This window comes from Diabrotica undecimpunctata, unplaced genomic scaffold (genome assembly GCF_040954645.1).
Source record: "Diabrotica undecimpunctata isolate CICGRU unplaced genomic scaffold, icDiaUnde3 ctg00000568.1, whole genome shotgun sequence".
Classification (NCBI taxonomy): Eukaryota; Metazoa; Arthropoda; class Insecta; order Coleoptera; family Chrysomelidae; genus Diabrotica; species Diabrotica undecimpunctata.
Genome location: NW_027311885.1, coordinates 3,955,211 through 3,967,500, shown reverse-complemented (window position 1 = coordinate 3,967,500; position 12,290 = coordinate 3,955,211).

Below are 12,290 nucleotides of genomic sequence, written 5' to 3'. Positions count from 1 at the left end.
CCACTAATAGGTAGGAGTCGAGAGGTGAAGAGTGTATGTGTGTGTGCGTGTGTGCGTGTGTGTGCGCGTGTGTGAGTATGTGTGTGTGTCTGTTTGGCTTGCAGAGATAAGAATACGTCCGTGGCAAGAAGTCCCTGAATATCGTAAGAGGCGACTAATGGCTAGGAGTCGAGAGGTTAAGAGTGTATGTGTGTGTGTGTGTGAGTGTGTGTGTGTCCGTTCGGCCCGCAGAGATAAGAATACGTCCGTGGCAAGAAGGCCCTGCCTGTCTTAAGAGGCGACTAATGGATGAGAGTCGAGAGATGGAGAGTGTGTGCGTGTGCGTGTGCGTGTGCGTCTGCATGTGTGCGTGTGTGCCTGTGTGCGTGTAAGTGTGTGTGTATGTGTGTGTGTGAGTGTGTGTGTGCGGTCGGCTCGCAGAGATAAGAACACGGCCGTGGCAAGAAGGCCCTGCCTGTCGTAAGAGGCGACTAATGGGTAGGAGTCGAGAGGTGAAGAGTGTATGTGTGTGTGTGCCTGTGTGCGTGTGTGTGCGTGTATGAGTATGTGTGTGTGTTAGTTCGGCTTGCAGAAATAAGAACACGACCGAGGCAAGAAGGCCCTGCCTATCGTAAGAGGCGACTAATAGGTAGGAGTCGAGAGGTGAAGAGTGTATGTGTGTGTGTGCGTGTGTGCGTGTGTGTGTGGGTGTGTGAGTATGTGTGAGTGTCCGTTCGGCTTGCATAGATAAGAATACGGCCGTGGCAAGAAGGCCATGCTTGCTGTAAGGAGCGACTAATTGGTAGGAGTCGAGAAATAAAAAATGTGTATGTGTGTGTGTGTTTGTTCCCTTGTGTGTGCGTGTGTAAGTGTGTGTGTGTATGTATGTGTGTGTCCGTTCGGCTCACAGAGATAAGAATTCGGCCGTGGCAAGAAGTTCCTGCCTGTCGTAAGATGCGAATAATGGGTAGGAGTCGAGAGGTGAAGAGTGTATGTGTGTGCGTGTCCGTCTGCGTGTGTGCGTGTGTGTCTGCGTGTGAGCGTGCGTGTGTTTGTGAGTGTGTGTGTATGTCCGTTCGGCTCGCAGAGATAAGAACATGGCTGTAGCAAGAAGGCCCTGCCTGTTGTAAGGGGCGACTAATAGGTAGGAGTCGAGAGGTGAAGAGTTTATGTGTGTGTGCGTGTGTGCGTGTGTGTGCGCGTGTGTGAGTATGTGTGTGTGTCCGTTCGGCTTGCAGAGATAAGAATACGTCCGTGGCAAGAAGTCTCTGAATGTCGTAAGAGGCGACTAATGGGTAGGAGTCGAGAGGTTAAGAGTGTATGTGTGTGCGTGTGTGTGTGCGTGTGTGAGTAGGTGTGTGTCCGTTCGGCTTGCAGAGATAAGAACACGGCCGAGGCAAGAAGGCCCTGCCTGTCCTAAGAGGGGACTAATAGGTAGGAGTGGAGAGGTGGAGAGTGAGTGCGTGTGCGTGTGCGTGTGCGAGTGTGCGTGTGTGTGTCTGCGTGTGAGCGTGCGTGTGTGTGTGAGTGTGTGTGTCCGTTCGGCTTGCAGAGATAAGAATACGTCCGTGGCAAGAAGTCCCTGAATGTCGTAAGAGGCGACTAATGGATAGGAGTCGAGAGGTGGAGAGTGTGTGCGTGTGCGTGTGCGTGTGCGTGTGTGTGTGCGTGTGTAAGTATGTGTGTGTGTCCGTTCGGCTTGCAGAGATAAGAATACGTTCGTGACAAAAAGTCCCTAAATGTCGTAAGAGGCGACTAATAAATAGGAGCCGAGAGGTGAAGAATGTATGTGTGTGTGTGCCTGTGTGCGTGAGTGTGGGTGTGTGAGTGTGTGTGTATGTGTGTATGTCCGTTTGGCTTGCAGAGATAAGAACACGGCCGAGGCAAGAAGGCCCTGCCTGTCGTAAGAGGCGACTAATTGGTAGGAGTCGAGAGGTGAAGAGTGTACGTGTGTGTGCGTGTGTGCGTGTGTGTGTGCTTGTGTAAGTATGTGTGTGTGTCCGTTCGGCTTGCAGAGATAAGAATACGTTCGTGACAAAAAGTCCCTAAATGTCGTAAGAGGCGACTAATAAATAGGAGCCGAGAGGTGAAGAATGTATGTGTGTGTGTGCCTGTGTGCGTGAGTGTGGGTGTGTGAGTGTGTGTGTATGTGTGTATGTCCGTTTGGCTTGCAGAGATAAGAACACGGCCGAGGCAAGAAGGCCCTGCCTGTCGTAAGAGGCGACTAATTGGTAGGAGTCGAGAGGTGAAGAGTGTACGTGTGTGTGCGTGGGTGCGTGTGTGTGTGCTTGTGTAAGTATGTGTGTGTGTCCGTTCGGCTTGCAGAGATAAGAATACGTTCGTGACAAAAAGTCCCTAAATGTCGTAAGAGGCGACTAATAAATAGGAGCCGAGAGGTGAAGAATGTATGTGTGTGTGTGCCTGTGTGCGTGAGTGTGGGTGTGTGAGTGTGTGTGTATGTGTGTATGTCCGTTTGGCTTGCAGAGATAAGAACACGGCCGAGGCAAGAAGGCCCTGCCTGTCCTAATTGGCGACTAATAGGTAGGAGTGGAGAGGTGGAGAGTGTGTGCGTGTGCGTGTGCGTGTGCGTGTGTGTGTGTGCGTGTGTGCCTGTGTGCGTGTAAGTGTGTGTGTGTGCGGTCGGCTCGCAGAGATAAGAACACGGCCGTGGCAAGAAGGCCCTGCCTGTCGTAAGAGGCGACTAATGGGTAGGAGCCGAGAGGTGAAGAATGTATGTGTGTGTGTGATCGTTTGTGTGTGCGTGTGTAAGTGTGTGTGTGTATGTATGTGGGTGTCCGTTCGGCTCGCAGAGATTAGAATACGGCCGAGGCAAGAAGGACATGCCTATCGTAAGAGGCGACTAATTGGTAGGAGTCGAGAGGTGAAAAGTGTACGTGTGTGTGCGTGTGTGTGTGCGTGTGTAAGTATGTGTGTGTGTCCGTTCGGCTAGCAGAGATAAGAACACGGCCGAGGCAAGAAGGCCCTGCCTGTCGTAAGAGGCGACTAATAGGTAGGAGTCGAGAGGTGGAAAGTGTGTGCGTGTGCGTGTGCGTGTGCGTGTGCGTGTGTGCGTGTGTGTATCTTCGTGTGAGCGTGAGTGTGCGTGTGTGAGTGTGTGTGTATGTGTGTATGTCCGTTCGGCTCGCAGAGATAAGAACATGGCTGTGGCAAGAAGGCCCTGTTGTAAGGGGCGACTAATAGGTAGGAGTCGAGAGGTGAAGAGTGCATGTGTGTGTGCGTGTGTGCGTGTGTGTGTGCGTGTGTAAGTATGTATGTGTGTCGGTTCGGCTTGCAGAGATAAGAACACGGCCGAGGCAAGAAGGTTCTGCCTGTCGTAAGAGGCGACTAATAGGTAGGAGTCGAGAGGTGGAGAGTGTGTGCGTGTGCGTGTGCGTGTGCGTGTGTGCGTGTGTGTGTCTGCGTGTGAGCGTGCGTGTGTGTGTGAGTGTGTGTGTATGTCCGTTCGGCTCGCAGAGATAAGAATACGTCCGTGGCAAGAAGTCCCTGAATGTCGTAAGAGGCGACTAAAGGGTAGGAGTCGAGAGGTTAAGAGTGTATGTGTGTGTGTGTGTGAGTGTGTGTGTGTCCGTTCGGCCTGCAGAGATAAGATTACGTCCGTGGCAAGAAGGCCCTGCCTGTCTTAAGAGGCGACTAATGGATAGGAGTCGAGAGGTGGAGAGTGTGTGCGTGTGCGTGTGCGTGTGCGTGTGCGTTTGCGTGTGCGTGTATGCGTGTGTGCCTGTGTGCGTGAAAATGTGTGTGTATGTGTGTGTGAGTGTGTGTGTATGTGGTCGGCTCGCAGAGATAAGAACACGGCCGTGGCAAGAAGGCCCTGCCTGTCGTAAGAGGCGACTAATGGGTAGGAGTCGAGAGGTGAAGAGTGTATGTGTGTGTGTGTGTGTGTGTGTGTGTGCCTGTGTGCGTGTGTGTGCGTTTGTGAGTGTGTGTGTATGTGTGTGTGTCCGTTTGGCTGCAGAGATTAGAATACGGCCAAGGCAAGAAGGATCTGCCTCTTGTAAGGGGCGACTAATAAGTAGGAGTCGGGAAGTGAAGAGTGTATGTATGTGTGTGCGTGTGTGCGTGTGTGTGTGCGTGTGTGAGTATGTGTGTGTGTTAGTTCGGCTTGCAGAAATAAGCACACGACCGAGGCAAGAAGGCCCTGCCTATCGTAAGTGGCGACTAATAGGTAGGAGTCGAGAGGTGAAGAGTGTATGTGTGTGTGTGCGTGTGTGCGTGTGTGTGTGCGTATGTGAGTATGTGTGTGTGTCCGTTCGGCTTGCAGAGATAAGAACACGGCCGAGGCAAGAAGGCCCTGCCTGTCGTAAGAGGCGACTTATAGGTAGGAGTCGAGAGGTGAAGAGTGTATGTGTGTGTGGGTGTGCCTGTGTGCGTGTGTATTTGTGTGTGCGTGTGTGAGTATGTGTGTGTGTCCGTTCGGCTTGCAGAGATAAGAACACGGCCGTGGCAAGAAGGCCCTGCCTTTCGTAAGAGGCGACTAATGGGTAGGAGTCGAGAGGTGAAGAGTGTATTTGTGTGTGGGTGTGTGTGTGTGCGTGCGTGTGTGTGTGTCAGTGTGTGTGTCCGTTCGGCTCACAGAGATAAGAACTCGGCCGTGGCAAGAAGTTCCTGCCTGTCGTAGGAGGCGACTAATGGGTAGGAGTCGACAGTTGAAGAGTGTATGTGTGTGTATGTGTGTGCATGTGTGTGTGCGTGTGTGAGTATGTGTGTGTGTTAGTTCGGCTTGCAGAAATAAGAACACGACCGAGGCAAGAAGGCCCTGCCTATCGTAAGAGGCGACTAATAGGTAAGAGTCGAGAGGTGAAGAGTGTATGTGTGTGTGCGTGTGTGCGTGTGTGTGTGCGTGTGTGAGTATGTGTGTGTGTCCGTTCGGCTTGCAGAAATAAGAACACGGCCGAGGCAAGAAGGCCCTGCCTGTCGTAAGAGGCGACTAATGGATAGGAGTCGAGAGGTGGAGAGTGTGTGCGTGTGCGTGTGCGTGTGCGTGTGCGTGTGCGTGTGTGAGTATGTGTGTGTGTCCGTTCGGCTCACAGAGACAAGAACTCGGCCGTGGCAAGAAGTTCCTGCCTGTCGTAAGATGCGACTAATGGGTAGGAGTCGAGAGGTGAAGAGTGTATGTGTGTGCGTGTGCGTTTGCGTATGTGCGTGTGTGTCTGCGTGTGAGCGTGCGTGTGTGTGTGAGTGTGTGTGTATGTCCGTTCGGCTCGCAGAGATAAGAACATGGCTGTAGCAAGAAGGCCCTGCCTGTTGTAAGGGGCGACTAATAGGTAGGAGTCGAGAGGTAAAGAGTGTATGTGTGTGCGTGTGTGCGTGTGTGTGCGCGTGTGTGAGTATGTGTGTGTGTCCGTTCGACTTGCAGAGATAAGAATACGTCGGTGGCAAGAAGTCCCTGAATGTCGTAAGAGGCGACTAATGGGTAGGAGTCGAGAGGTTAAGACTGTATGTGTGTGCGTGTGTGTGTGCGTGTGTGAGAATGTGTGTGTGTCCGTTCGGCTTGCAGAGATAAGAACACGGCCGAGGCAAGAAGGCCCTGCCTGTCCTAAGAGGCGACTAATAGGTAGGAGTCGAGAGGTGGAGAGTGTGTGCGTGTGCGTGTGCGTGTGCGTGGGTGCGTCTATGTGTCTGCGTGTGAGCGTGCGTGTGTGTGTGAGTGTGTATGTATGTCCGTTCGGCTCGCAGAGATAAGAACATGGCTGTAGCAAGAAGGCCCTGCCTGTTGTAAGGGGCGACTAATAGGTAGGAGTCGAGAGGTGAAGAGTGTATGTGTGTGCGTGTGTGCGTGTGTGTGCGCGTGTGTGAGTATGTGTGTGTGTCCGTTCGGCTTGCAGTGATAAGAATACGTCTGTGGCAAGAAGTCCCTGAATGTCGTAAGAGGCGACTAATGGATAGGAGTCGAGAGGTGGAGAGTGTGTGCGTGTGCGTGTGCGTTTGCGTGTGTGCGTGTGTGCCTGTGTGCGTGTAAGTGTGTGTGTGTGCGGTCGGCTCGCAGAGATAAGAACACGGCCGTGGCAAGAAGGCCCTGCCTGTCGTAAGAGGCGACTAATGGATAGGAGTCGAGAGGTGGAGAGTGTGTGCGTGTGCGTGTGCGTTTGCGTGTGTGCGTGTGTGCCTGTGTGCGTGTAAGTGTGTGTGTGTGCGGTCGGCTCGCAGAGATAAGAACACGGCCGTGGCAAGAAGGCCCTGCCTGTCGTAAGAGGCGACTAATGGGTAGGAGTCGAGAGGTGAAGAATGTATGTGTGAGTGTGTGTGTATGTGTGTATGTCCGTTTGGCTGCAGAGATTAGAATACGGCCAAGGCAAGAAGGATCTGCCTCTTGTAAGGGGCGACTAATAAGTAGGAGTCGGGAAGTGAAGAGTGTATGTGTGTGTGTGCGTGTGTGCGTGTGTGTGTGCGTGTGTGAGTATGTGTGTGTGTTAGTTCGGCTTGCAGAAATAAGCACACGACCGAGGCAAGAAGGCCCTGCCTATCGTAAGTGGCAACTAATAGGTAGGAGTCGAGAGGTGAAGAGTGTATGTGTGTGTGTGCGTGTGTGAGTATGTGTGTGTTAGTTCGGCTTGCAGAAATAAGTACACGACCGAGGCAAGAAGGCCCTGCCTATCGTAAGTGGCGACTAATAGGTAGGAGTCGAGAGGTGGAGAGTGTGTGCGTGTGCGTGTGCGTTTGCGTGTGTGCGTGTGTGCCTGTGTGCGTGTAAGTGTGTGTGTGTGCGGTCGGCTCGCAGAGATAAGAACACGGCCGTGGCAAGAAGGCCCTGCCTGTCGTAAGAGGCGACTAATGGGTAGGAGTCGAGAGGTGAAGAATGTATGTGTGTGTGTGTGTGTGCCTGTGTGCGTGTGTGTGCGTGTGTGAGTGTGTGTGTATGTGTGTATGTCCGTTTGGCTGCAGAGATTAGAATACGGCCAAGGCAAGAAGGATCTGCCTCTTGTAAGGGGCGACTAATAGGTAGGAGTCGAGAGGTGAAGAGTGCATGTGTGTGTGCGTGTGTGCGTGTGTGTGTGCGTGTGTAAGTATGTATGTGTGTCGGTTCGGCTTGCAGAGATAAGAACACGGCCGAGGCAAGAAGGCCCTGCCTGTCGTAAGAGGCGACTAATAGGTAGGAGTCGAGAGGTGGAGAGTGTGTGCGTGTGCGTGTGCGTGTGCGTGTGTGCGTGTGTGTGTCTGCGTGTGAGCGTGCGTGTGTGTGTGAGTGTGTGTGTATGTCCGTTCGGCTCGCAGAGATAAGAATACGTCCGTGGCAAGAAGTCCCTGAATGTCGTAAGAGGCGACTAAAGGGTAGGAGTCGAGAGGTTAAGAGTGTATGTGTGTGTGTGTGTGAGTGTGTGTGTGTCCGTTCGGCCTGCAGAGATAAGATTACGTCCGTGGCAAGAAGGCCCTGCCTGTCTTAAGAGGCGACTAATGGATAGGAGTCGAGAGGTGGAGAGTGTGTGCGTGTGCGTGTGCGTGTGCGTGTGCGTTTGCGTGTGCGTGTATGCGTGTGTGCCTGTGTGCGTGAAAATGTGTGTGTATGTGTGTGTGAGTGTGTGTGTGTGGGGTCGGCTAGCAGAGATAAGAACACGGCCGTGGCAAGAAGGCCCTGCCTGTCGTAAGAGGCGACTAATGGGTAGGAGTCGAGAGGTGAAGAGTGTATGTGTGTGTGTGTGTGTGTGTGTGTGTGTGTGTGTGTGTGTGTGTGCCTGTGTGCGTGTGTGTGCGTTTGTGAGTGTGTGTGTATGTGTGTGTGTCCGTTTGGCTGCAGAGATTAGAATACGGCCAAGGCAAGAAGGATCTGCCTCTTGTAAGGGGCGACTAATAAGTAGGAGTCGGGAAGTGAAGAGTGTATGTGTGTGTGTGCGTGTGTGCGTGTGTGTGTGCGTGTGTGAGTATGTGTGTGTGTTAGTTCGGCTTGCAGAAATAAGCACACGACCGAGGCAAGAAGGCCCTGCCTATCGTAAGTGGCGACTAATAGGTAGGAGTCGAGAGGTGAAGAGTGTATGTGTGTGTGTGCGTGTGTGCGTGTGTGTGTGCGTATGTGAGTATGTGTGTGTGTCCGTTCGGCTTGCAGAGATAAGAACACGGCCGAGGCAAGAAGGCCCTGCCTGTCGTAAGAGGCGACTTATAGGTAGGAGTCGAGAGGTGAAGAGTGTATGTGTGTGTGGGTGTGCCTGTGTGCGTGTGTATTTGTGTGTGTGTGTGTGAGTATGTGTGTGTGTCCGTTCGGCTTGCAGAGATAAGAACACGGCCGTGGCAAGAAGGCCCTGCCTTTCGTAAGAGGCGACTAATGGGTAGGAGTCGAGAGGTGAAGAGTGTATTTGTGTGTGGGTGTGTGTGTGTGCGTGCGTGTGTGTGTCAGTGTGTGTGTCCGTTCGGCTCACAGAGATAAGAACTCGGCCGTGGCAAGAAGTTCCTGCCTGTCGTAGGAGGCGACTAATGGGTAGGAGTCGACCGGTGAAGAGTGTATGTGTGTGTATGTGTGTGCGTGTGTGTGTGCGTGTGTGAGTATGTGTGTGTGTTAGTTCGGCTTGCAGAAATAAGAACACGACCGAGGCAAGAAGGCCCTGCCTATCGTAAGAGGCGACTAATAGGTAAGAGTCGAGAGGTGAAGAGTGTATGTGTGTGTGCGTGTGTGCGTGTGTGTGTGCGTGTGTGAGTATGTGTGTGTGTCCGTTCGGCTTGCAGAAATAAGAACACGGCCGAGGCAAGAAGGCCCTGCCTGTCGTAAGAGGCGACTAATGGATAGGAGTCGAGAGGTGGAGAGTGTGTGCGTGTGCGTGTGCGTGTGCGTGTGCGTGTGTGAGTATGTGTGTGTGTCCGTTCGGCTCACAGAGACAAGAACTCGGCCGTGGCAAGAAGTTCCTGCCTGTCGTAAGATGCGACTAATGGGTAGGAGTCGAGAGGTGAAGAGTGTATGTGTGTGCGTGTGCGTGTGCGTATGTGCGTGTGTGTCTGCGTGTGAGCGTGCGTGTGTGTGTGAGTGTGTGTGTATGTCCGTTCGGCTCGCAGAGATAAGAACATGGCTGTAGCAAGAAGGCCCTGCCTGTTGTAAGGGGCGACTAATAGGTAGGAGTCGAGAGGTAAAGAGTGTATGTGTGTGCGTGTGTGCGTGTGTGTGCGCGTGTGTGAGTATGTGTGTGTGTCCGTTCGGCTTGCAGAGATAAGAATACGTCGGTGGCAAGAAGTCCCTGAATGTTGTAAGAGGCGACTAATGGGTAGGAGTCCAGAGGTTAAGACTGTATGTGTGTGCGTGTGTGTGTGCGTGTGTGAGAATGTGTGTGTGTCCGTTCGGCTTGCAGAGATAAGAACACGGCCGAGGCAAGAAGGCCCTGCCTGTCCTAAGAGGCGACTAATAAGTAGGAGTCGAGAGGTGGAGAGTGTGTGCGTGTGCGTGTGCGTGTGCGTGGGTGCGTCTATGTGTCTGCGTGTGAGCGTGCGTGTGTGTGTGAGTGTGTATGTATGTCCGTTCGGCTCGCAGAGATAAGAACATGGCTGTAGCAAGAAGGCCCTGCCTGTTGTAAGGGGCGACTAATAGGTAGGAGTCGAGAGGTGAAGAGTGTATGTGTGTGCGTGTGTGCGTGTGTGTGCGCGTGTGTGAGTATGTGTGTGTGTCCGTTCTGCTTGCAGTGATAAGAATACGTCCGTGGCAAGAAGTCCCTGAATGTCGTAAGAGGCGACTAATGGATAGGAGTCGAGAGGTGGAGAGTGTGTGCGTGTGCGTGTGCGTTTGCGTGTGTGCGTGTGTGCCTGTGTGCGTGTAAGTGTGTGTGTGTGCGGTCGGCTCGCAGAGATAAGAACACGGCCGTGGCAAGAAGGCCCTGCCTGTCGTAAGAGGCGACTAATGGGTAGGAGTCGAGAGGTGAAGAATGTATGTGTGTGTGTGTGTGTGCCTGTGTGCGTGTGTGTGCGTGTGTGAGTGTGTGTGTATGTGTGTATGTCCGTTTGGCTTGCAGAGATAAGAATACGGCCGAGGCAAGAAGTCCCTGCCTATCGTAAGAGGCGACTAATTGGTAGGAGTCGAGAGGTGAAGAGTGTACGTGTGTGTGCGTGTGTGCGTGTGTGTGTGCGTGTGTAAGTATGTGTGTGTGTCGGTTCGGCTTGCAGAGATAAGAACACGGCCGAGGCAAGAAGGCCCTGCCTGTCGTAAGAGGCGACTAATAGGTAGGAGTCGAGAGGTGGAGAGTGTGTGAGTGTGCGTGTGGGTGTGCGTGTGTGCGTCTGTGTGTCTGCGTGTGAGCGTGCGTGTGTGTGTGAGTGTGTGTGTATGTCCGTTCGGCTCGCAGAGATAAGAACATGGCTGTGGCAAGAAGGCCCTGCCAGTTGTAAGGGGCCACTAATAGGTAGGAGTCGAGAGGTGAAGAGTGTATGTGTGTGTGCGTGTGTGCGTGTGTGTGCGCGTGTGTGAGTATGTGTGTGTGTCTGTTTGGCTTGCAGAGATAAGAATACGTCCGTGGCAAGAAGTCCCTGAATATCGTAAGAGGCGACTAATGGCTAGGAGTCGAGAGGTTAAGAGTGTATGTGTGTGTGTGTGTGAGTGTGTGTGTGTCCGTTCGGCCCGCAGAGATAAGAATACGTCCGTGGCAAGAAGGCCCTGCCTGTCTTAAGAGGCGACTAATGGATGAGAGTCGAGAGATGGAGAGTGTGTGCGTGTGCGTGTGCGTGTGCGTCTGCATGTGTGCGTGTGTGCCTGTGTGCGTGTAAGTGTGTGTGTATGTGTGTGTGTGAGTGTGTGTGTGCGGTCGGCTCGCAGAGATAAGAACACGGCCGTGGCAAGAAGGCCCTGCCTGTCGTAAGAGGCGACTAATGGGTAGGAGTCGAGAGGTGAAGAGTGTATGTGTGTGTGTGCCTGTGTGCGTGTGTGTGCGTGTATGAGTATGTGTGTGTGTTAGTTCGGCTTGCAGAAATAAGAACACGACCGAGGCAAGAAGGCCCTGCCTATCGTAAGAGGCGACTAATAGGTAGGAGTCGAGAGGTGAAGAGTGTATGTGTGTGTGTGCGTGTGTGCGTGTGTGTGTGGGTGTGTGAGTATGTGTGAGTGTCCGTTCGGCTTGCATAGATAAGAATACGGCCGTGGCAAGAAGGCCATGCTTGCTGTAAGGAGCGACTAATTGGTAGGAGTCGAGAAATAAAAAATGTGTATGTGTGTGTGTGTTTGTTCCCTTGTGTGTGCGTGTGTAAGTGTGTGTGTGTATGTATGTGTGTGTCCGTTCGGCTCACAGAGATAAGAATTCGGCCGTGGCAAGAAGTTCCTGCCTGTCGTAAGATGCGAATAATGGGTAGGAGTCGAGAGGTGAAGAGTGTATGTGTGTGCGTGTCCGTCTGCGTGTGTGCGTGTGTGTCTGCGTGTGAGCGTGCGTGTGTTTGTGAGTGTGTGTGTATGTCCGTTCGGCTCGCAGAGATAAGAACATGGCTGTAGCAAGAAGGCCCTGCCTGTTGTAAGGGGCGACTAATAGGTAGGAGTCGAGAGGTGAAGAGTTTATGTGTGTGTGCGTGTGTGCGTGTGTGTGCGCGTGTGTGAGTATGTGTGTGTGTCCGTTCGGCTTGCAGAGATAAGAATACGTCCGTGGCAAGAAGTCTCTGAATGTCGTAAGAGGCGACTAATGGGTAGGAGTCGAGAGGTTAAGAGTGTATGTGTGTGCGTGTGTGTGTGCGTGTGTGAGTAGGTGTGTGTCCGTTCGGCTTGCAGAGATAAGAACACGGCCGAGGCAAGAAGGCCCTGCCTGTCCTAAGAGGGGACTAATAGGTAGGAGTGGAGAGGTGGAGAGTGAGTGCGTGTGCGTGTGCGTGTGCGAGTGTGCGTGTGTGTGTCTGCGTGTGAGCGTGCGTGTGTGTGTGAGTGTGTGTGTCCGTTCGGCTTGCAGAGATAAGAATACGTCCGTGGCAAGAAGTCCCTGAATGTCGTAAGAGGCGACTAATGGATAGGAGTCGAGAGGTGGAGAGTGTGTGCGTGTGCGTGTGCGTGTGCGTGTGTGTGTGCGTGTGTAAGTATGTGTGTGTGTCCGTTCGGCTTGCAGAGATAAGAATACGTTCGTGACAAAAAGTCCCTAAATGTCGTAAGAGGCGACTAATAAATAGGAGCCGAGAGGTGAAGAATGTATGTGTGTGTGTGCCTGTGTGCGTGAGTGTGGGTGTGTGAGTGTGTGTGTATGTGTGTATGTCCGTTTGGCTTGCAGAGATAAGAACACGGCCGAGGCAAGAAGGCCCTGCCTGTCGTAAGAGGCGACTAATTGGTAGGAGTCGAGAGGTGAAGAGTGTACGTGTGTGTGCGTGTGTGCGTGTGTGTGTGCTTGTGTAAGTATGTGTGTGTGTCCGTTCGGCTTGCA